Genomic DNA, 24,230 nt, shown 5'->3' with positions numbered 1-24,230 from the left:
CTTCATTTTTCATATTTGTACAAGGGTAGTATAATAATACATACCATGTGGGGTTATTGTAGGGATTAAATGAGAACAATAAATGTTACAAGTTAATAGGGTAACAATTTATAATAGGAATCATTTAATTTATCATCCAAACAGGGATTCTTTTCAGAGTAAAAGGGTGTCAACTGCTGATTCCTCAAGGAGATCATCAAAATGAACTGTTTATCAGCAAAGTTAGGTTTATTACTTAATGAAGCAAGGGAGACCACTACCTGAGTAGTGTCTCCAAAGGAGGAGGTTGTAGGTGGGATATTCAGAAGGTTTGGAAAGTCGGGTTTAAATTGGATCTTTCAATACAGGGGCCCAGGAGGATGATTGGGATTGACCAAAATCATGATCTAATAGTTTAGGATTGGTGGATACAGGGAGGAGAGGATTTTGAAGGGAACATTGGGGAGTAAACAGGTGTTTCACAAGCCAGATGAGTGATCTACTGCTGTGAGAAGGGGGCTATTATCCTGATGAGGGCTAGCTGAGTAGTCTATGTTCAAACAAATGGATTTTTCTAGAAGTTCCTGAAATAAACAACAATGCTATTTGCAGCTTTCTGGGCCGGGGTTTCTTGGAGTTCAAGTCATGTTAATGCAGTCTTGGTTCTTAATCCTATTAAACTACGTGTAGTTGGTTTCCGTTCTCAGAGGACACTAACCAGACACGACTTAGGAACAACAGGCGTAAACCCGGATATATGGTTACCCTACCTACCACTAGAGAGATACCAAACCCATATAATACAGGAATTATTATCCTCATTTGGCAGATAAGGAAATTGAGGTTTGTGGCCAATTGGAAAGGCAGCTCGTTGAGCCTTGGCAGATGAAGGAAATCTTCCCAGAGGAGATTAGAGTCAAGTTTAGTTTTGAATAATTAGCAGGAGCTCATTAGGTGACAAAGGGAAAAGAGGAAGAGGTAGAGGGTAGGGGGGCAGGAGGAAGTGTACCCAGCCAAAGGAGCCAGGGCCTCCTGGGGAACTACAAGCACCTCAGCTAGGGGAGAGCTGGCGTGGGAGCAGGGAGAAGCCCTGGGATGCCTTGCTATGGAGTTTGGGCTCTATTCCAAGGATGATGTCAAATCATCACAGGGTGGTAAGCAGGAGTGACATGCTTAGATGAGGATTTTAGAAAGTTAAACTTAGTTGCAGTTGTGGAAAGATGGATTGGAAAGGAGCCACAGTTATGAGGCTGTTTTAGTAATTCAGGAGAGGAATAAGGAGGACTTGAAATAAATTTGAATCAGTGAGAGTGGGAGAGAAGTGGGCAGTTGGAAGAGAAGGAAGCAGAATCAACAGGACTTAGTGTTTTGAGTAGCAGGAGGGGGCCAAGAAGAGGGAGAAGAGAATTTTATTGGAATTGCAACTGACATGATAGTGAGTCATCCTATCCATGAACATGTTTCATCCTATTTTTTAAATTGTCATTCAATAATGTTTTACAATTTTCTTCATAGAGGGATTACATTTGTTTATTCCTATATATAACTAATATTGTTTTGCTATTATAAATGGTATTTTAAAGCCTCAATTCTTCTTCTTGAGCTGATGAGCTGAAAGGCAACTATTAACAAAATGACCTGTTTTATCATTTGGCCAAATGCCCAGTCATTTTGGGATGCCAGCATTTAAAGAAAGAACCGCACCATCCATGGTGGCGGCCAAGTGCCCAAATAGCAAATGGAGTGGTTCCCTGGCTCCTTTCCTCAAAGACAGCAGGACCACAGCTCCAACCCCACAGCAGGTGTCAGAGCTGTAGTCAATGCAGGGGGAGCCCTGACCGCAACCTCCAAGGTGGGTGAGAAAAACTGCCAACACCTGGCCAAGAGAAGATCCCTGAAAGAGTCTCTCCAGGAAGCAGCATGCCACTGGTTGAAATGTAGCTTACCATTAGCGGCAGGCAAGGAGGAAGGCCTTTGGCTTATAGAGAGCTCCAAATCCATAAAGGAAACACATTACCCTCGAATGTCTAAAACTGCACATTTTCACATTTCCCTAACTGGGTTTTTGTTGTTGTTGTTTACTCGGGAACTAAGTAAGGGAGTCACTCTACTGAATTTGCATAGAAGTGATTGAGTACAAACAAATCATATTTTCGTAATTAGGTGTATAAGTTCGAACAAATGAAGGAATTTTTCAGAAATACTACAGAATGCTATGTGGGTGATAAAGTAACATTTTGATCTAGTCCTTTTTCATTTCCAAAGCCCTTTTCTATCCATTATATCATTTGATCCTTACAACAACCCTAGGAAGTCAGCAAGAAGAATATTACTCTCCTGATTTTATAGATGTGGAAACCGAGGTGCTGGCAATTTCAGGACTTGCCCAAGGAGGGTTGTCGTGCTGGCACCCAACAGAGCCAGGACTCAAAGGCCTGATATTAGGCCACCAACACCACACTGCCCTTTACCCTTGCCTGTCATATAGAAATCTATTCTTGGCTATTCCAGGTCCCTGGCCAGCTTGAAAATTGAACATAAATATTTGTTGGAGTAGAGAACAAGAACTAAACCAAAGATAGACATAGCTACAATTTTTATGCTAACCTAATGAAGTATTTTACCCCATTTATTATGAAGTCATGGGAAAGCTTATGGTAAAAGAGACTCTCTGGATAGCTAACATGCCATAGGAGCATAAGTGAATTTGTCCTCACCTGGCATTGTTACACAATAGCATTCACCGAGCAGGGACCCTCAGCTGGCTTCCCTAAGGCCATGGACAGCTGCCCAGGTTGGGTTGGATCATTTCTCAGTTGATGGAACTTTGAACGGGTCATATTTCCACGGCAGAGCATCCTTCATTCTTGGGCTGGGAAGACAGTTATATAAAGTATGTTTTGCTTTTACTTAATATTCCATTAGACAAGATGGGTTCTTCCCCATGATAACTACATTACTTCCAGTAGAATATAGACTAAATGGCTCTTCCTGAAATAAAATACACTGGAGAATGTTTGGTGCCAGCATCCAAATTAGCTTAAATCTTTTTCCAAAGTATTCTAAAGATTCTCTAAGAAGAATTGTGTTTTTTTAACCGTTGGGTCATTAAAAGAAATTGTATACCAAGAACACAATAACAACTGGCTTTAACCTACACTGGCTAAGTACAAGAGAGCAATGAGGGAATCATTTGAATGATGTATTGGAACCATTTGGATTAAGTGAGTTCACTTCAGATCTATAACAGGCACTAGCTATCATTATTTCTCCTGTTTTTGGTATTTTTATTTTTCCTAAAAAGTGGAGATTTCTTCACACAAAAGAATATTTTGCTTATATATCAATCTCATCCTTATTAATTTCTTCCCCTAATAATTTAAAGAAAGACCCTAAATGTAGGCTTAGGACTTATATTTTACAAGATATTTATTTTAACTAGTGGTTACCTGTGGGGAGAGAGGGGAGGAGAGGGGCAAGTTAGGGATAAGAAATTAAAAGGTACAAACTATTATATATAAAATAAAATATGCTACAAGGATATATTGTACAGTACAGGGAATATAGTCAATATTTTATAACAACTATAAATGGAGTATAACCTTTAAAAATTGGGAATCACTATGTTGTTCACCTTAGCTTATACAATATTGAACATCAACTATACTTCAATTTAAAAAATAAAAAAAAACCCATGACAATTCTGCATAAAATATATGCATTCAAAATTATTCACACATACATATTACATAGAGAGATAAAATTTGTCACCTCTAAAAAATTTTTTAATAAAAGACATTTGCTTTAAAAAAAAGTTAAGGGGATATGTTTGGTTGGTTAGTTGACTGGTTAGACCTCAGAGGTTGCTTTTAGTTTTTGAGACAATTGACTAAGTTATTCTGGAAACTTAAACTCATGTTCATTAAGAAACCTCAAGTCAAATTACAAAACACAATTACTTCAACCTTGAAATGTTTTCATAATATGTTTCACTTAACTTTAAAGGGACTTTAAGAAACTATCTGTTGTCAGCATTTCCTCCAGTTTCATTTAAATTTTGCTTTATTTCTACTCAATTCAAACAAAGTTCAATATAACACTTATATTAGGTAAGACTCCCTTGGATACAGATAACGGAAACTGAAGCGGTAAAAGGGAATTTGCTGACACCAGAAATTGAGATAGCCAAGGATATATCTGGATTCCAGTGGATCTAGGCATGGATCAGAGATGTCCTCAGGGCTCTGCTCTCTTCAACTTTCAGTTTTATTTATCCCTCCTTGGCTATGAAGCCAGACATCCACTCCCCAGATGGCAGTGAGATAGCCTCTGGAAGGCCTTGTCCCACACAATCCTAGTTTAACAACCCAGAAGAAGCAGCCATCATTAGCTCCCCCTGCAAAAGCTTAGAAAGACTCTGATTGGTCCCCTGCTTGGTTGAGTTGCATGCCCAGCTGTGAACCAAGCTAGAAGACAGAAGAGTGGAGGAGGGTTCTGATTGGCCAGACATAGGTCACAGGGACACACCTAGAAAGAGAAGGTAGGCCCAAACTGGCCATATCAGATCGATTCCTCACAGGAAAGAGGGCTTCTGTACAAGAAGAGAGCCAGAAGAAACATGAGACAGACCAAAACAGACATTCAATTCCATATTTTAGTTTATCTCTGGATGGTAGGAGTAGAGACAAATTAATTTTTATGCTTTTATGTATATGTCAGATTTTCAGCTAAGACCATGTATTGTTTTCATAAACAGAAAAAAGCAATGAATATAATTTATATTTCTAAAAGTGTTACAGATATATGGAAAGATGGATTGCTAAGTGAAAAAAGGTAAGTTGTTGGACAATATCTATAGTATGATCCCATTTATGTTAAAACACTTCTTAAGTGCATAAGGAATGCTTGGTAGTATCTACCCTAGAGGGTAGGCAGGAACAGGTTAAGGTAACCTTTTACTTTTTACTTTATGACATTTATACTGTTGAGTTTTTCCATCATGCCCATGTATGTTTTTTATAATAAATTACAAGCAGTGTGGATAATAAATACAAGGACAGAACAATAAATATAGGCTGGTGTATTAGTTATCTATTGCTCTGTAACAAACTGTCCCACAACTTAGTGGCTAAAAAATATATATGTATTATCTCACAGTTCCTGTGGGTCAGGAATTCAGGCATGGCTTAACTGGTTCCTCTGCTTCAGAGTCTTTCACAAGCCTGCAATCAAAGTGTCAGCTAGGGCTGCAATCTCATCTAAAGACTCAACTGGGAAGGATATGCTTTCAAGTTCACTCATGTGGTGGTTGGCAGGATTCAATTCCTCATGAGTTTTTGCACTGAGGCCACCCTCAGTTCCTTGCCATGTAAGCCTCTCTGTAAAACATCTCACAACGTCAAAGTGAGCAAACAAAGGGGCAAGAGAGGGTGCCAGCAAGAGAGAGCATGCTAGCAAGTCAGGAGCCATGGACCTGATATCTTATTAATTTTGCTCTGTTCTATTTGTTTGTTAGGAGCAAGTCACTAGGTCCAGCCTACACTCAGGGGGAGAGGACGATACAAGGGCATGAATACTAGAGGTAGGGAGTATTGGTAACCAGGTCAGATGCTTCCTATGACCATTGGAATAGCCTGAAAGGCTTCATGGGGGAGGAACTTGAAAGGTGCAACTTGAAAGAGTGAGAAATTGGGCAGAATGAGAGAAAAGTGGCGGGAAATATGGAAAGGAAGCACAGAAATAAAGAAGATATAGGGTAGAAAAGTGGATAAGCATTTTCAGGGAAGCGACTAGACCAAAGACCATATTTTTGAAAAACGTGAACTCTTCTTGGGAGTAATTAGGCTGGAAGAGTAAGTTACGAACTGAATGACAAACTAAGGAATTTTAAGTTTTTTCTCTGCAATGGCTAGCCATGCTAGTCATCAATATCCTCACCAAAAACTTATTCTCTGCTAGTTATGACATATTATTAACGACTTAACTGATGGCTCAGGAGGGATCATGACTTTAAGGGAAAGTATCACATCATAATACATAATTCACAAAGTAGGTAATATGCTCATAAAAAATGGAAAGTTGGTTACATATTTATTCTAATCTCATCATATTGCTTTGATTTCATTTTGTAGTGAATGTCAGCTGTCACATAAGGAGCTTAAAGGTTTTGGAAATATTTTTACAGTGAATGATATTGATTACCCTGCTTTCAATTAAATAAATATTTAATATATGTATGTATTCAGTGTTGAGAGTGGAAAAAGCAACAAGTTTGAAGCCAGGAAGAGAATTTTAATACCATTTGAATCTACTTTTACTTTTTTTAATTGAAGTATAGTTGATTTACAATGTTGTATTAATCACTGCTGTACAGCAAAGTGATTCAGTTATACATATATATACATTCTTTTTTTAAATATCCTTTTCCATTATGGTTTATCATAGGATATTGACTATAGTTCCTCGTGCTATACAGTAGGACCTTGTTGTTTATCCATTCTGTATATAAAAGCTTACATCTGCTAAGCCCAACCTCCCACTCCAACCCTCCCCCAACCCCCTCCCCCTTGGCAACCACCAGTCTGTTCTCTATGTCCATGACTCTGTTTCTGTTTCATACATAGGTTCATTTGTGTCATATTTTAGTTGAATCTACTTTTTTGATGTTTCAGGGAAGTGGATGTGATAAAATGTGCTGAATATCATTGACAGGTCAACTAAGGCAAGGACACCAAAATGTCCATTAAATATGGCTACATGGAAATGGTTGATGGCTTTAACAAAAGCAGTTTTAGTGAAGTGATAGGAATGGAAATTTCAACTAGGGTTGAAGAATTAATGGGACTCCCATCCTGGCAATATGGAAGATAAGTTAGTATTCAAAACACAACAAAACAAAAACACTCTTCTGCTGAAAAAAAAAAAAAAACCTCCCAAAAATACTAAATAAAATCTTTTTAAAAATCTCCTTATATGCATAGCTGAGAAGGCAAGAAAGTAAGGGAATTCCTCAGAGGCTAAAATAAATCAAAAGCATAAAATCAGAGAGTGAATGAGCACTGAATCCAGCCACCTTCTTATGGGCATCTCATGATCCCCAGTAACCTAGAACTGGAGTTTTATCAACCATGCTAGGAAACAGAAGGCCAAGTTTAGTGCCCTTGCAAGCTGGAAAGTTGGTTTTAAAACCTTCCATAAAGCCAGTACTCTCAAAGGGCTATACTCCCAGTAAAGAAAAGTTTGCTTCATAAAGGGAGAAGGACACAGCTCCAAATGGAGTGAGGTAAAATTTCCCCCAAATAATTCATAAGCAACAAGTTGGCCCTCACAAAGGTTTGGTACCTAAATTCATGCTACCTGCTTTGTCCAAAAAACTAAGAATTTAGTTTGAAGTGGTCCCAAGTTTTGGACTGTCCCTGACATGGTAAGCAGAAGGAAAAGCAAACCCTTTCTAAGGGAATATACCCTTAATGTAGGCCTCAAATATTGCTCACAACACAGTTTCAACAAACATGAGAGCACGGTAAAAATTACAGAATATGCAAGAAAACAAGACACCATATGAGAGACTCAGAAGAAAAACCAACAGCAAAATCAGACCCACAAAGGCATGCAGTATTGAAATGATCATACAAACAAAAACAAATATATAGTAGATTTTTTTAAGACTTAGAAACATGAGTAAGGAACAAAAGCTGTAAAAACAACCTTGTTATGAAAAAGTGCCAAACTGAACTTCTAGAAATAAAAAATTGGTGAAATTAAAATTTTAAAAACCTAAAAGGTGGGAAATTAATTAGAGACATGGAGCTCATAAAAATAATGAGCTAAATGTCCAACTTAAGAAATTAGAAAAAGAACAACAGAATAGTCAAATTATGACGAATGTAGCAGGAAGAAAATAATAAGTAGAGAAAGTAATGAAATTGAAAACAGGATCAACAAAGCCAAAGTTGATTGTTTGAAAATTGATAAACTTAAGGCAAACCAATTTAGTTTAAGATAGAGAGACAGATAGAAAAAGAGAGGCAAAGCGATATCGCCTTTTATGTCATGGCATTGGAAGTCACACCACAGCATTAGTTCTGCCAAATTTTATTCATTAGAAGCAAGTCACTACAGCAACCCTTATTCTCCCTTTGTGGGAAGAGTGTCAAAGAATTTGCAGACGTGTTTTAAAACCACTACTTACTATATTACCGTTTCTACCCAGAACAATAAGACCAAAAAGAAAAAAGTAAATAAAATGTATACAGACTAGAAAGGAAGAGTCAAATCTGTTATTCACAGGACAGATTATTTACATGAAAAACACAAAGAACAGACAAATCCGTAGAATTTAAAAGTCTGAACATAAATATACAAAAGTTAATTGCATTATTACATACCATTAATAACTGGTTAGAAAATGGACTTTTAGGGCTTCCCTGGTGGCACAGTGGTTAAGAATCTGCCTGCCAATGCAGGGGACACAGGTTCAAGCCCTGGTCCAGGAAGATCCCACATGCCGCAGAGCAACTAAGCCAGTGCACCACAACTACTGAGCCCACATGCCACAACTACTGAAGCCCGTGAGCCTAGAGCCTGTGCTCCGCAACAAGAGAAGCCACCACAATGAGAAGCCCGTGCACCACAACGAAGAGTAGCCCCCACTCGCCACAACTAGAGAAAGCCCACGTGCAGCAACGAAGACCCAACACAGTCCAAAATAAATAAATAAATAAAATAATAAAATAAATAAATTAAAAAAAAAAAGAAGATGGACTTTTAGGAGAGCATTAAGAACTGCAGCAATTAAAAAAAGATACAGTGAGACTTCCCTGGTGGTGCAGTGGTTAAGACTCCACACTCCCAATTCAGGCGGCCCGGGTTCGATCCCTGGCCAAGGAACTAGATCCCACACGCATGCCGCCACTAAGGAGCCCGCGTGCCACAACTAAGGAGCCCTTGAGCTGCAACTAAATGAGCCTGCCTGCCACAACTAAGACTCAGCGCAACCAAATAAATAAATATGAGGGGAAAAAAAGATACAGTGAAACCTGCTCACCAACATAGGCATCTCCTGTTAACGTCAGTAATCCAATCCTGAAAATCAGGTATTCTGCACAAAAATACTAATCAGGGCCTATTTCCCATTATTTTAAAAGGAACAAATTATAGTGCATTATATTTCAAACCAAACTCTCCAATCAATTTCCTGAAACTAAACACAGTAAAACACCTGTAAGTAACAAATGATCATAGTAGGATATAAAATGCTAAAACCTGCAATAATTAATGTAATCATTAACAAATAGTTGTTCTGCATGTAGTAGCATGGCTTCTTTTAAAACCAATGTCCCCTGCATGCATCTCCTTTGTTGACACTGGGCTTACTTCTCAAAACACCTGATTCTGATATTCTGCCAATGATACTGACATTCAATGGTTTTTGGAATGTAACTTGAGAATTCTCCTGCACATTGTTTTGTAAAAACAATCAATTTGAGTTGGGGGAGACATAAAAATACATTTTTACCATACAACCACTGGCCAAAACCACTGTATTTGTAATTTAATTTCTGGAACACATTCATCACAGCTATCTTTTTTTTTTTTAATGAGTTTATGAGCTGTAAAGAGCACTTTTCCTTTTTTTTTAAACTTTTTTAAAAATTTCTTTTTATTTATTTATTTATTTATTTATGGCTGTGTTGGGTCTTCGTTTCTGTGCGAGGGCTTTCTCTAGTTGCGGCAAGTGGGGGCCACTCTTCATCGCGGTGCGCGGGCCTCTCATTATCGCGGCCTCTCTTGTTGCAGAGCACAAGCTCCAGACGCGCAGTCTCAGTAGTTGTGGCTCACAGGCCTAGTTGCTCCGCGGCATGTGGGATCTTCCCAGACCAGGGCTCGAACCCGTGTCCCCTGCATTGGCAGGTAGATTCTCAACCACTGCGCCACCAGGGAAGCCCCATCACAGCTATCTTAAAGTCTGTGTATGATAACTCTAATATCTGGATCTCCTGTAGATCTCTTTCTATTATTTGTCTTGTCTCTGAATTTTTGGCAAAGTCTTCCCCTTTTTGCATCCCTATTTTTCATTAAATGCTAGACACACTGTATGAAAATGTAGAGATAATTTGAAGTACTGGACAATATTACTTTCTCCCAGAGAGGATTTATTCTTGTTTATAGGAGAGGTTAGGATAGGGGTAAACCACCTAAATACATCTAAGATTGAATTGTTTCTAGTTGGGTTTCAGTCTTCATGAGAGCTAGATTTTGGTTCATCCTTACTCCTAGGGTATAGCCCTTTCAGATCCCAACTCTAAACCTGAGGTGTTTACCAGGACCCTTCTCATCAGTGAGTTCTAAACTTCAGTTATTGTCCCTCTGTGAAACTTCCAAAAGCTCTGTCCAGTTTCTCATCCTCACAGCTTTGATTTCATAATTGGCAAATACATTAAGGGGGTCTCACTTAAGGGGGTCTTACATTAAGTGTTGGTCTCACTTCTGCGGGATTCCCTCTTCTCCAGTCTCTTGACTCCTAAATCCTTTGCTGTCTCAGTAGTCTTCCAATGCTTTCAAACAGATGTTTTTAAAATATTTTATCCAGCTTTTCTAACTGCTCTTCCTGCGAAGTTTGGTCTGATACAATCTGGTTTGAAATGCCTTTGGATGATTTTAATTTATTCTACCTAGCTCAGAGAGTCTGAAAAGGGAAGTCCTTAATAACACCGAGAGGTATTTCTCAAATGTAAAATTATGCCAATAAAAACTTCGAGAACCCACAGAACATAACAAGACACTCTGATCTGGCTCTCTTAGATATCCTGACATATTCAGCACCATTCCTGGCAGGGATGCTGAGATGGACCATTCCAAAGACTTTTTTTTTGTCTTAGTTTTTTGTCTCTCCCAAACTACCACAGCAAAAACATCTATGCCCACAAACATCCTTTTCCTCTTCCCAGCAGCCTGCTCCCTCTATCTGTAATTACTCCCAATGTTAGAAATTCAAGTTCATGTATATCCAACGTGAAATGTGAGTGTACAGAAAAGGCTCACAGAGGTAAAAATACATCTTCAAGAGTTCACATAAAGGAAACCTTCAGTTTGAAAGAAATGGCTATTCTTTCTTGCATCTCCCTAAAGGAAGAGTCCTTTCTTCCATATTGGTGCCTCTAAAATGTTGTTCCTTCTATTGAGAACATTTTCCCTTTTTATTTCTCATTATATGCTTCACTTCAGATTCCCTTGGCCTCACATTTAATCCTTGCTCCAGCCACCCCTGTTGGGGCCAACTCAGCATAGACTCCACCCACTTTCATGCAAGCACACACTGACAGGACTCACTCTATACTAACACCACACACTTCTTCCCTCCAGCCCTGGGGCTACACAGTTGATGCAGAGAGTCAGACACCGGGGGATGCACTGCACAGCGCAGAGGGGCAGGGGAGTTAACTCTCATGACAGAAAGAAAGCAAGAGTCAGTAGAACAATTTCTTCTTTCCCCAAAACAGTTTACTGAGTGATTGAAGACATCTTTAAAATATTCTCCCAGGCAGACTTTCCTGAGACACACTTCATATGACTTCTTGGAGAGCAGTCCCATAACATCAAGCTATCCCAGTTGCACTTAGTGGCAGCTAGTTTGTAAACGCATCCTCATATTAACTCTTCTTCTTTCTCTGTATGTAAACCCAAACAAATATTGTCTGTGTAGAATAAAATGACAATGAACAATTTGTGGAGTTAAAAAGAAAAGACAGAACCAAAAATTAGACAACAGTGTTGTTATTAGTCAGAAGGGGTAAGAAAAGTGCTAAAGTATTCAAAAGCTCTCATACTGTGTAGAAGAGAATGTCAACACTGTGTTTAAACTTTAGACCTTATTAAATTAGAATGCATGATAAATTTTAAGGGTGACCACTAAAAAATGTATGCATGATTCCAAATCTTTAGAAAGAAAAATATGGAATAGGAAAAAAGTTCAAAAATAACTCAGTTAATCCAAAAAAAAAGAAAAGAAAGAGAAATAAAGCAAGAAAGAAAAAAAGCCAGAAACATAGAAAACATGAAACAAATAGAAATCACAAAGTAAGATAGAATCAAAGTCCAAATATATCAAAAATTACAATAAATATATGTGGGGGCTTCCCTGGTGGCGCAGTGGTTGAGAATCTGCCTGCCAATGCAGGGGACACGGGTTCGAGCCCTGGTCTGGGAAGATCCCACATGCCGCGGAGCAACTGGGCCCGTGAGCCACAACTGCTGAGCCTGCGCGTCTGCAGCCTGTGCTCCGCAACAAGAGAGGCCGCGATAGTGAGAGGCCCGCGCGCTGCGATGAAGAGTGGCCCCCATTTGCCGCAACTAGAGAAAAGCCCTCGTACAGAAACGAAGACCCAACACAGCCATAAATAAATAAATAAATAAATAAATAAATAAATAAATAAAAACAGGTTCATAGTATTTAATTCTGTGGATGTAAATATATCTGATCAACTATCGTTAGATATTAAAATATATATATATATGTGGACAAAAATTGACAGTTACAAGACAGAGATTATCAGAATGTTTTTTTTTTAAATCCCGTTGGATTTTTTAAAAAGCAAACGAACTTGTATAGATTAAAAGTAAAAGGATTGGGGCTTCCCTGGTGGCGCAGTGGTTGAGAATCTGCCTGCCAATGCAGGGGACACGGGTTCGAGCCCTGGTCTGGGAAGATCCCACATGCCGCGGAGCAACTGGGCCCGTGAGCCACAACTGCTGAGCCTGCGCGTCTGGAGCCTGTGCTCCGCAACGGGAGAGGCCACGATAGTGAGAGGCCCGCGCACCGCGATGAAGAGTGGCCCCCACTTGCCGCAACTAGAGAAAGCCCTCGCACAGAAACGAAGACCCAACACAGCCATAAATAAATAAATTAATTAATTAAATTAAAAAAAAAAAGAGAGAGAGAGAGAGCAACTTCAACTAATAGGAGAGAACGTGGTTTGGGATCAGTGGTATGTACCTCTACGTACACACATGCTTACACGTGCAGAAAAAAAAAAAAAAGTAAAAGGATTGAAAATGATATTCCAAGCAAACACTAAAAGAAAGTCAGTTTGGCCATGTTAATATCAGACAAAATAGACTTGAAGATAATGAGCAATATAAGGATAGAAAGGGATAACCGTGTAATGATTTAAGATTTAATCACCATAAATAACACAGTTCTAAAAATATAAGCATCTAATAAAATATGCTCAAGAATAGAGTATAACTTTATAAAAACTTCAGGGATAAATGGACAAATATACCATTACTGCGGGAGATTTTTCAACATGTCTTTATCTGTGTCTGATGATTCAAGCAGACACCCCCCCTCCCCAAAAAAAAGTATCAGCAAAGATGTAGGATATTTGAACAACAAAATTAACAAGCTTGTAGTAATGGACATATATCAATTTTGCACCCAACAGTGAGAGAATACAAATTCTTCTCAAGCACATATGGAACATTTACAAAATTAGATCATGAATTAAGCTACAAAGCAAAATCAACAAATTTCAAAGAAAAGTATCACAAAACTATGTTCTGTTCACAATGCAAATATTTTAGAAGTTAATTTAAAATCTCTGTAGATTTTGAAATTGAAAAGCATGCTTTTTAAATAACTCATGAGTCAAAGAAGAAACCATAATACAATTTTAAATACATTTTACAACTTAATGAAACAGTATATATTAAAACTTGTGGGATATAAAAAGTATGTGTCAAGGGAAATTTATTGCCTTAAAGGCTTTTTTATAGAAGGGGGAAAAGGCTGAAAATTAATGAACTAAATCCATAACTTAAGAAGTAGAAAACAAACAACAGAATAGACTCAAAGAAAGTGGAAGGAATATGATAATTATAAGAGCAGAAGTAGGAATTAAAAAACTGAAATAGGAAACCAAGTTACAATAGAAAGAATCAACAAGACCAAAAGTTGGTTCTTTGAAAAGACCAACAAAATAAACAAAGCTTTGCAATGATTTATCTAAGAAAAAAAGAAGAGAAGACACAGACAAATAATTTATCAGTCAGTTTTCACTATAATATGGTGTGGTAACTAACAAAATCCCAAATCTCAGTGTTTATTTTTTGCTTGCTGTGTATGCCACATATCTTCTGCATTCTCAGATCCCCAGTGGAGGATATGCCATTCTCATTGAAGAGGGAAATGAGCAAGAGAGCTAGTGGAAACACAGAGAATATTTTTTAAAGATTCCGGTCAGATGTGAAGTCATTGTGACCAAACCCATTGTCAGCTGGGTGGATATGCATATTCCCAAAAGGGGCAGTTCAAATCCGTGGCAATAGGTGGAAATGTGTAGTTCTCTTACAAGAAGGAGAGAATATTTGAGGAACTGTCTGTACATCAATAGATAAATGGATAAAGAAGCCACAAAAAAGAATGAAATAATGCCACTTGCAGCAACATGGATGGACCTAGAGATTATCATACTAAGTGAAGTCAGACAGTGAAAGACAAATATCATATGATATCACTTATATATGGAATCTAAAAAAATGATACAAATGAACTTATTTACAAAACAGAAATAGAGTCACAGATGTAGAAAACAAATTTATGGTTACCAAATTGGGGGGAGGGGATAAATTAGGAGTTTTGGATTAACATATACACCCTACTATATATAAAATACATAAACAACAAGGACCTACTGTATAGCACAAGGAACTATATTCAATATCTTGTAATAACCTATAATTGTAAAGAATCTGAATATATATATATGTATAACTGAATCACTTTGCTGTACACATGAAACTAACACAATATTGTAAATTAACTATACTTCAATCTAAAAAATGGTTAAAAAGGAACCTTCTTTAATCTGACAAAGGGGATTTACAAAAAGCCTTCAAAATATTACTCTAAATTTATTTACCAAAAATATTCTACAAAAATAATTCTAAATTTCCTTTTCAAAAATCAGGATCAAGTCAAGAGTGCCCAAGTAAGAATGTCAAGAAAATAGCACCATTTCTATTAACATTGTACTGGAGGTCCTAACCAGTATAATACTTTAATAGGAATAAAAGGCAATAAGGGCTGGATAGGAGGCAAAATGGACATAGATTTCAGATAATAATTGTTTACATAGAAAAATCCAAAAGAATCTAGAAATGAATTATTGGAAGAATCAATAGAAAAATTATTAGAAAGAATAATAGAAAAATTATTAGAATCAAAGACAAATTATTGTTTCCAGCAAAGTGTCTGGACACAATATCAATATACAAAAGTCCAATTTATTTCTATAGTAGCAACAAACAATTACAACGCATAATTTTTATAGGATATCATTTACAATAGCAATAAAAACAATGTATCTATGAATAAACCCAACAAAAGATGTGCAAGATCTGGACACATAAAATAAAAAACCTCTACTAAAAGACATTAATGAAGACCTAATAAAAAGATATCTATTCCTTGCTCATGAATTGGAAGACTCAAAATCATAAAGATGTCAATTCTCTCCAGATTGATCTACATATTCAACACAATTCCAGTTAAAATCCCAACAGGTGTGTGTGCGTGTGTGTGTGTGTGTGTGTGCAACTTGAGAAGCTTGTTCTAAAATATGTATGGAAAAACAAAAGACTAAGACTAGCCAAGACAAAAGATAAAGAAGAAAAATAAGGAAAATTTGCCCTACTAAATAATCAAGACTTTTTATAAAACTATGGTAATTAAGTAGAGTGGTGCTGGCACCAAGATAAGTTGTCCAGTGGAACTGAATAGACAGCTCAGAAACAGACCCATATAAATAAATGGGATGTTGACACATGACAAAGCTGGCATGACAGATCAGTTGAGAAAGGTGGGGCTGGTCAACAAAGAAAGCTGGAAAAAATTCTCCGTTGTATGTAAAAAGTAAAATTGGATTCCCTACCTCACACCATAAACAAAAGTAAATTCCAGAAAAAATAAGGATTAAAATGTCAAAAGCAAAACTACATATTTTTAGAAGTAACAGTAAGTTAATATATATTAGGGTAGGAAAAAACAGTATAAGTATGTATAAGTTCAAAGTTAAGTACATCTATTTATCAAAAAAAGAAAGTGAAAAGGCAAGCTACGAATGAAAGAAGAAATTTGCAGCACATATCACTGACAAAGAATTAGTATCGGAGTATATAAAGAATTTGACAATCCACTTTGAAAATAGGCAAAAGTGACTATGAAGTGACTATTATAAAAATGAGCCAATGTTGGGCTCTGTATATAGCCCCCCAAGTTGTTTATTTCTTCACAGCAGGCTAGGATCAATTAGCTCAAAAACCTGCCTGCACTAAAGTCAAATTTTTACATATCTAGTTGTTTTAAGCATAGCCCAAATAAGCAGATTTTTAGCCATTTAGAGCTGCCTGCCTGCCATGCATACTTCACCAAAGTGCACCCAACATCTGCTAGTCATAGATAAGATAAACCCTGTGGTTATAGACCCCAAGCTGCTGCTGCCCTTTGGAGCTTTCTGACCCAGAGGCTCTCTGTTAGGCAGCTGAGCACATCACATAAACATGTAAGTCCCCTCTCCTCTGGGAATTTCCTTGTCCTCTCCTTCCAGATGCCTCCCCTCCCTGCCCCTAAGTAGTCTCTGAATTATCAGGTTCTGTGAGGGACTTCCCCTGTCTGCAAACCTGTCAAAACTTGTCCAAATAAAGCTTGCCTGTGCTACTGCCACCTCACAGTCATGCCTTTTTCCTTGATCTGCTTTGAAACCCCTGAATGCCCTACACTGACACTTCATAGAAAAGAACTACAGATAAAATATGTAAGAGATGCTTAACTTCAGGGATATGCCAATAAAGCCAGGATGAGACACCATTTAACTCCCATTTCATTGGCAAAAATCAAGAAGTCTCAAGTATTAGGGAAGATGTGGATGCTAGAAATTGCTAGGATTGTAAACTGGTATAACCACTTTGAATAAAGACTTGGCACTATCACACAGAGTTGAACACTGACATACCCAAAACCCATCAATTCCACTCCTAGGTAAATATACCCAAGAGAAAAGTTTGTATAGAGGAACCAAAAGGCAATGCTCATAGCAGCACAGTTGGAAAAAGCAAAACAAAAACAAAAACAAAAAAACACCAACAACTGGAAATTGCATAAATATTCAGCAGCCAGAGAATGGATAAATAATGGTACACTCACAAAATGATTTGTTATATAGCAGTGAAAATGAATGAAATGCAACTTCACTCAACAAGAAGAATGAATCTTAGTGCTATGGTCAACATTTGTGTTCTCCCCCAAATTCATATGTTGAAATCCTGAGGCCCAGTGGATGGTATTAGGAGGTGGGGCCTTTGGGAGGGGCTTAAGTCATGAGGGTGGAGCCCTCATGAATGGGATTGGAGTTCTTATAAAAGAGACCACACAGAGACCCCTAACTCCTTCTGCCAAGAGGAAAAGGGCCCTCCCTATAACACGCTGGCACCCTGACTTCCAGCCTCTAGAACTGTGAGAAATAAATTTCTGTTTAAAAATCTGGTATTTGTTATAGCAGCCTGAATGGACTAAGTAACTTAGGAACGTGTTTGTTAAAATAAAAGTCCAGAACATTAGATGAAAGTTCAAACACACACACACACAAAACTAATAAAAAAAAAAAATAGCGTTTAATAATGCATATAACTGTGAAAAGAAATTAAAGCAATATAAAAGTTGTGTAAACACAAGTCAGGATGGAGGTTACTTCTGAGGGGAAGGCAGAGGTAAAGGATGGCGACCACTTATAAGTACATTAAAATTATTGATAATATTTTAGTTCTTGGTTGGGGCGGCAAAATGGGGAGTTAAAGGTGATGTTCATTATAACATTTAAAAAATATTTAATTTGAACGTGCCATACAAGGAATACTGATTATAGGGTATTATTAACTAATTCTGTGTACTTGATATCCATTTAAAAAAAAAAAAAAGATGGTACCCACATACGTCTCAGGCCTTCCGGCCCAACTACGTTATAAATGACTGAGGAGTTTAATCAAGGCCATGAGCAAAAATGTAGCATACCAAACCCAGGTACCTACTCTCCACCGTGCCTACGACAACGCCATTAACAGATTAGTAAAAACCCAAGGAGGAAGCAACAAAATCCTAGCTTAACTAGGACGCAAACAAAAGAGGGAGCAATCACGTGGTGCTCCCTCCCACGCCCGGCGCGCCAATGATGTCACCAATCCGCGACCGGGCCATTGATTCCCGACTGAAGGTAGAGAGGGCTACGTGGTGGGGGAGGGCGGGGGGAGGGTCCCGGCGCCACTGGCAGTCTCTGGTGTCGCGCTGTGTCCCGGAGAATTACAAGACCCGGTAAGAGGCTTTTCCCTTCCCCGCTATCACCTTCTGTGGCCTGAACGCCCGGCTCGCGCCGCCGCTCCAGTGTCCGGCGCTACTGGAAGGGGGAGCGCAGGGGCGCCCGGGTGGGCTCTGAGTGTGGCCGCAGGGCCAGGTGGGGAGGCGGGGGTCGGGGGCAGCGGCGGGGCTCAGCAGCCTTGCGGGGAGGCGGGCGCCGGGGGCCAAGGGCTTGTGTGCGGGTGTTTGTGCTCCCGGGTGTGCGCGGGTGTGGGCGGCAGAGGCTGCGCACGGATGCTCCGGCGCTCGTGCCAGCCGGAGCCGAACAGCTGGGTACCAAAGGCCCTTGTGTCCCTCTCGCCAACTCCCTCCCCTGGGGGAGAGTGACTGGAGAGCTAGGCGCCTGGGACTTGTTCAGGTCCGCGCCTTCCTGCGCCTTCTCCTCTGACTGCATAGGCCCGCGCCTCATCCCTGGGATAATATCCGCAGCCCTTGGCGTGCCTTATACGGGGAAGGCGTAGGCGTCCGCGGTGGAGAGCCCACTGCGGGGTCACGGCCACTGCGTTCTGCCTCGGTCTGGCCTTGGTGCAGGAGGCCTAGTTGCGTCACCTCCCCTTCCTTCATCTGCTTGGCTTGATTCTTGGGTCCCGCTAGAGGGTAAGCCTTCCTCAGGTGTGCCCTGTTGGTGTCAGAGTTTGGGAAACTTGCCTTTCAAAGAGGCATACGCACCTGTCATTGGATTTTAAACGCAGTGTCGGGGAGTCCCAGCCTGCGGTTGGGGAGGGAACAGAGCCTAAGCTGCTAAGGGAGAAGATTTGCACACAGAGGCCTACACAGTGGCTGCTGTTGGAGAGGGAGGCCGGATTGCTAGAACAGGTCACTGGGAGCCGAGAACGTCGGAGCAACAAATTGTCGAGCAAATGCGAGTGATGATGGCAGTTTCTTTCTTTACTAAAGAAGGCCCGTTCCCATCGTTTCAGAGATTTTGAGATATCTTTTCCGTTATTTCATTATTTCACAGACAGCTGGGTGTGCTTGCTGTATGGGAGGCAGGGAAAAGAGTGGAAAGGGGGCATGACTTTTGGGAGTCTGGTCTGCGTTTGCCAGCTGTGTGACAGTGAGTGAGTTATTTAACCTTTCTACTCCTACTTGGTCTTATCTACAAAATGAGGATAATTATATCTACCTTGCAGGGTTGTTGTCAGAATCTGAAGTGTCTAGCTATTATTAGTAAGGGCCCAGCACCCATGACTTGAACTTGCTCCCTTGCTGAAGGTTTCCCATTGGTACAGCTGCTTGAAAAGCAGGGGAATGTTTTGCTATTCTGTGTGCTTGCTGTTCTGCCAGATATGATAAAGCAGACTTGGGGTGGCGGGGGAGACTCAAAACCCATACTCTGTCTACAATAGACCATAACATTTTAGAACTGGAAAAAGTCTCACTTTATTCTCTTATTTATAGCTTCTCTTTATTGAGCGCGTGCTATGTGTGTGACCCTGTACTGAGCTCTCAACATACACTAATTTCTTTAATCCCTCCGGCAGCCCAGTGCTATAATAAGTATTATCCCCATTTTGCAGATGCAGAAGGTGAGCTTAGCCAAGTTCCTGACACTATTTAATGGCAGAGCTGAAACTTGAACCCAGGCCCTCAGGCTATGTAGGGGTTGTGTCTTGTTATTTCTCAGTGACTAGAATCCTGGCAGTGTGAGGTGTAGTGGGGGAAGGGAGGCATAAGCAGAGTTTAGAGGGCTGGTATTTGCTGTAAGAATAACATCTCAAATTGTCCAGTGATAAATTACCTTTTATTTTACATTTTACCCAGCATTGTCCAGATGCAAAGCAAGATTTAGCCTTTTCACCCAGAGAAAAAGGAAAGGCTCATGGGCGCACAGTGCTGGGATAGTGGGCAAACAGTAGGTATTTGGTAAATGTCTGTGGAAAGAAGAAAAAATCTTGAGGTAGTGTTACGTCTGCCAGAAGGAGACCCATTGCTAACACACACAGTTTCCTTTAAGCTAGCTATTTTTATACTGTAACACAGTGTAATATGAGCATCTTTCTGATTCATGGATTTAAAGATTTGAAGCTGTGTTTCAGACCAAGACTGGTATTATTATCTGTGACCAACTGATTTGAGTTTATGTGAACAACAGGGTCTGAGCCCCTTTTGGGCTTCTGTAGTGATCTCTTGAGATACAGCAGTTTATTTTGCTATAACATCTGTTAGACTTGGACCATAGTGGGTACAGCTGCTTGAGTTAAGTTTCCTGGAGAGCACTGGATGATGGTTTGGTATCAGGGATACAGAATTCAAAATATTAAGTTTGTCACAAAATTAAGTATTTGAGAAAGATCTGTGACGGATGTGCATTAATGTGGTAATGGTAAACGGGTTTTAAACAGATGATATTCTTGGTGTTTTTGATGAGCCATTCTGTGTTGGTTCTCAGTCTGAAAATCACTTAGGGCTGTATAGTGAATTATTACGAATGCAGAAAGGTTTATATAACCCATCCATATAGATTGTGACAAGTAAACTCTCAGTTCCTCCACCCAAGGAGCTTTCATTGCTGCTTCTATACCCTCCCAGATGCCTTGAAGCCACCTATTTCATCATGTTTATCAAACTTAATGGGAGAGACCCTTTAACATAATTTATCCTCCCTTTCCCTCTGTACCCCACCACCACCACACACAGAGTGAAGTTCTTTCCCCAGAAAGGGGTATATTAATCTAGTTGCAAATGGCAGAAACCTAATGTAAACTAACATAAGCAAAAAAGGGTTGATCATTTAACTAGGAGGTCCAAATGTGAGCTTCAGGCATGGCTGGATCATGAGGCTGAAATGATGTCATGAGAACTCTCTTCGCCCTGCCTTTCTCTGCTTCTTTTTGTTTATTGCCCTCATTCTTTCCTGCTGTTTTCTCCATACATACTGAAAAAGGTGACTCTTGGCAGCCCCAAGCCTATGAGCTTACAGCTCTCTTCTAGCATTGTAAACTAATCATGTGGACAAGGAGCTAGGGATGCCATGTTTAGACAGATCTGTGTCACAGGCCCACTTTTGAGATGAAGGAGTAAAATTTCCTTCCATAACCACATGGGATGGGGAAGTGCAGAGGTACTAGACAGGTGAAAACAACAAATGATTACTGTAAGTGTGTGTGTATACATAGGCATATGTGCTGACATGTGTGCTTATATCCCACTTCTTTGAGGCCTTTCCAGAGCCTTCCTACTGGAATGGATCCACGTGGTTTTGTTTGTCCATCACACGTTGTTTTTTTTTTTTTAATTAATTAATTAATTTATGGCTGTGTTGGGTCTTTGTTTCTGTGCGAGGGCTTTCTCTAGTTGTGGCAAGCGAGGGCCACTCTTCATCGTGGTGCACGGGCCTCTCACTATCGCGGCCTCTCTTGTTGCGGAGCACAGGCTCCAGACGCGCAGGCTCAGTAATTGTGGCTCCGCGGCATGTGGGATCTTCCCAGACCAGGGCTCGAACCCGTTTCCCCTGCATTGGCAGGCAGATTCTCAACCACTGCGCCACCAGGGAAGCCCACACGTTATTTTGTTGTGGCATTGATCATGTTCTTTTCATCCCTTCCGCTCCTTTGCATCTGCTGTTTGTGCATGCACGCGTGTACACACACGTACACACACACACACTGTTTTGTCTGACTGACTTCCTTTTGGATTCAGGTTATGCTTCTCTTCTCAGAAGCCTTCCTTGATCTCCATCAACGAGGAAGTCACATCCCCTGAGCACAGCCCTACTGTGGATTTGATTTCTGTTTGATAACTGTCTATTTTCTAGTCAGTTCTCCACTAGACTGAGAGCCCCTTGAAGACAGAGGTGCTCTTTGCTTTGTATTCCTTACCTCCTCCTTAGCTGCATTATTTTTCTTCTTAACACTTACAACCAGTTGACACTGTATGTTTGTTGCCTGTCTTCTCACTAAAACATCAGCTTCATGTAAATAATGAGGAAAGGAATTTTTATTTTATTTACTGCTGTATCTCTAGGGCCTAGGACGTGCCTGGCACATAGTATGTGCTTAATAAATGTTTATTAAATGAATGAATGAAAATCTGCCCACAGGGAGAAAATGATGCCACGGTGTTGATGAGGATTCAATCTGCATGATAGATATAGTTCTCACTGTAAATGTCTGTAAATGCAAGTACATGTAAATGCCCCAGAAAGGCAGAACCTCTCTCCCCATGTGCATCTGAACCTACAGAGGTGAAGGGTCAGGCCCCAAGGAGCAGCCACCTGGAAATTCCACCCTGTGAGATATTTCACCCCCCTCAAACCCTTCTGAACTATGATAGGTTGTATATTAAGGCTTTTTTTTTGTAGTTTGAGTCTTTTTTTTCCTTAGAGTATTTATCTTTTTTTTTTTTTTCTAATTTTATTTATTTTTGGCCGTGCTGGGTTCTCATTGCTGCACACGGGCTTTCTCTAGTTGCGGTGCGCGGGCTTCTCACTGCAGTGGCCTCTCCCTTTGAGGAACATGGCCTCTAGGAGTGCGGGTTTCAGTAGTTGCGGCACGCAGGGCCTAGAGCGCACGGGCTTCAGTAGTTGTGGCTGGTGGGCTTAGTTGCTCCGCGGCATGTGGGATCTTCCCGGACCAGAGCTCGAACCTGTGTCCCCTGCATTGACAGGCAGATTCTTAACCATTGCGCCACAAGGGAAGTCCTGGAGTATTTATCTTTAAAACATTCCCTTGAGCGCTTACAGTGTGCCAGGCATGGTTTTAAGTCCCTTAGCAACTTATTCTTTGACTGGAGTTTGGGGATCAAGGTTGTGAACTTTAAAACTTTTTTTTTCTTTTTAAATACAAAAACACTCAAAAGAGGCTAAAAAAAATCCAAACTAGAAAATTATAAAAGAAATGAGACCCCTCTCCATCCAGCTCATCTCACCCTCCAGAGGTAGAGCTACTACTAATAGCTTGGTGTGTGTCTCCTCCCTTACCTTTTCTTAGGCTTTTGTAGTCAAAGCTATTAAATAAAATACACTCCATCTTGTTGTCATTGTTTGATTTTCACCCAGATGCAGCCATGTTCTACATGCTGATCTGCACCTTTCCTTTTCCATAGCTGTCTTCAATGTGCTTCTGCTGCACCCACCACTACTCCCCAGGGAGAGCACCCTGCCTCGGGGTGATGGGGGACTTGCAGCCCAGAGTGCAGTCTGTGCTTCAGGACAGGGGCTGCTCGGTGTTGGTCTTCAGCCCTCTCCCAGGGAGGGCCCAAATCCACATCCATCTTCCTGGGTACTATTGTGCCTTATCTTATCTTATCTTAACCTACCCATGCCACACCCACCCCCTCAACAAAAATAGCGGGAGGGGGAATACCCTTTTGTTTCTTCTTTTAACACACAAAAAGTAGTTCTCATACAGTTAGAGGCTTGAGGTGAAAGGGCTATTGTTTAACCCCACACTCACCCCCAAACGTCTGGACCCCCCCACCCCCCACTTCTACCCAGCTGCAATACCTTCTTGTAGTGCTTAGTCCTCATTTGCTTCCTGAAAAGTGAATATGAGTTTATACTGCACTACCTGACCATTCGCTGTTGCCTCTGTCTCACCCTGCCTTCTCCAGGACTGGGTATTTTAAGTGAAAGAGGAAAATCTTAGCTAGATTGAAAAATGGTGTCTCATTTTAATTTGCATTTTTTGTTATGATTAAGTTTGAACTTTTCTTTTTTGCATATGCATATTAACCATTTTTATTTCCATTTTAAAAAATCTGTTAATTCCTGATTTTGTCTATTCGCTTATTGTGTCTAAGTGATTTTTTTTATAAATTATACAAATACTCTAAAAAATATGAGTATATGCTCATTGTAAAAAACAAACAAAAAACTCTTATTTGCTGTAAATATTCTTCCAGT

The sequence above is a fragment of the Balaenoptera acutorostrata genome, chromosome 1 (genome assembly GCF_949987535.1).
Source record: "Balaenoptera acutorostrata chromosome 1, mBalAcu1.1, whole genome shotgun sequence".
NCBI classification, from domain to species: Eukaryota; Metazoa; Chordata; class Mammalia; order Artiodactyla; family Balaenopteridae; genus Balaenoptera; species Balaenoptera acutorostrata.
This window is presented reverse-complemented; position numbering follows the sequence as displayed.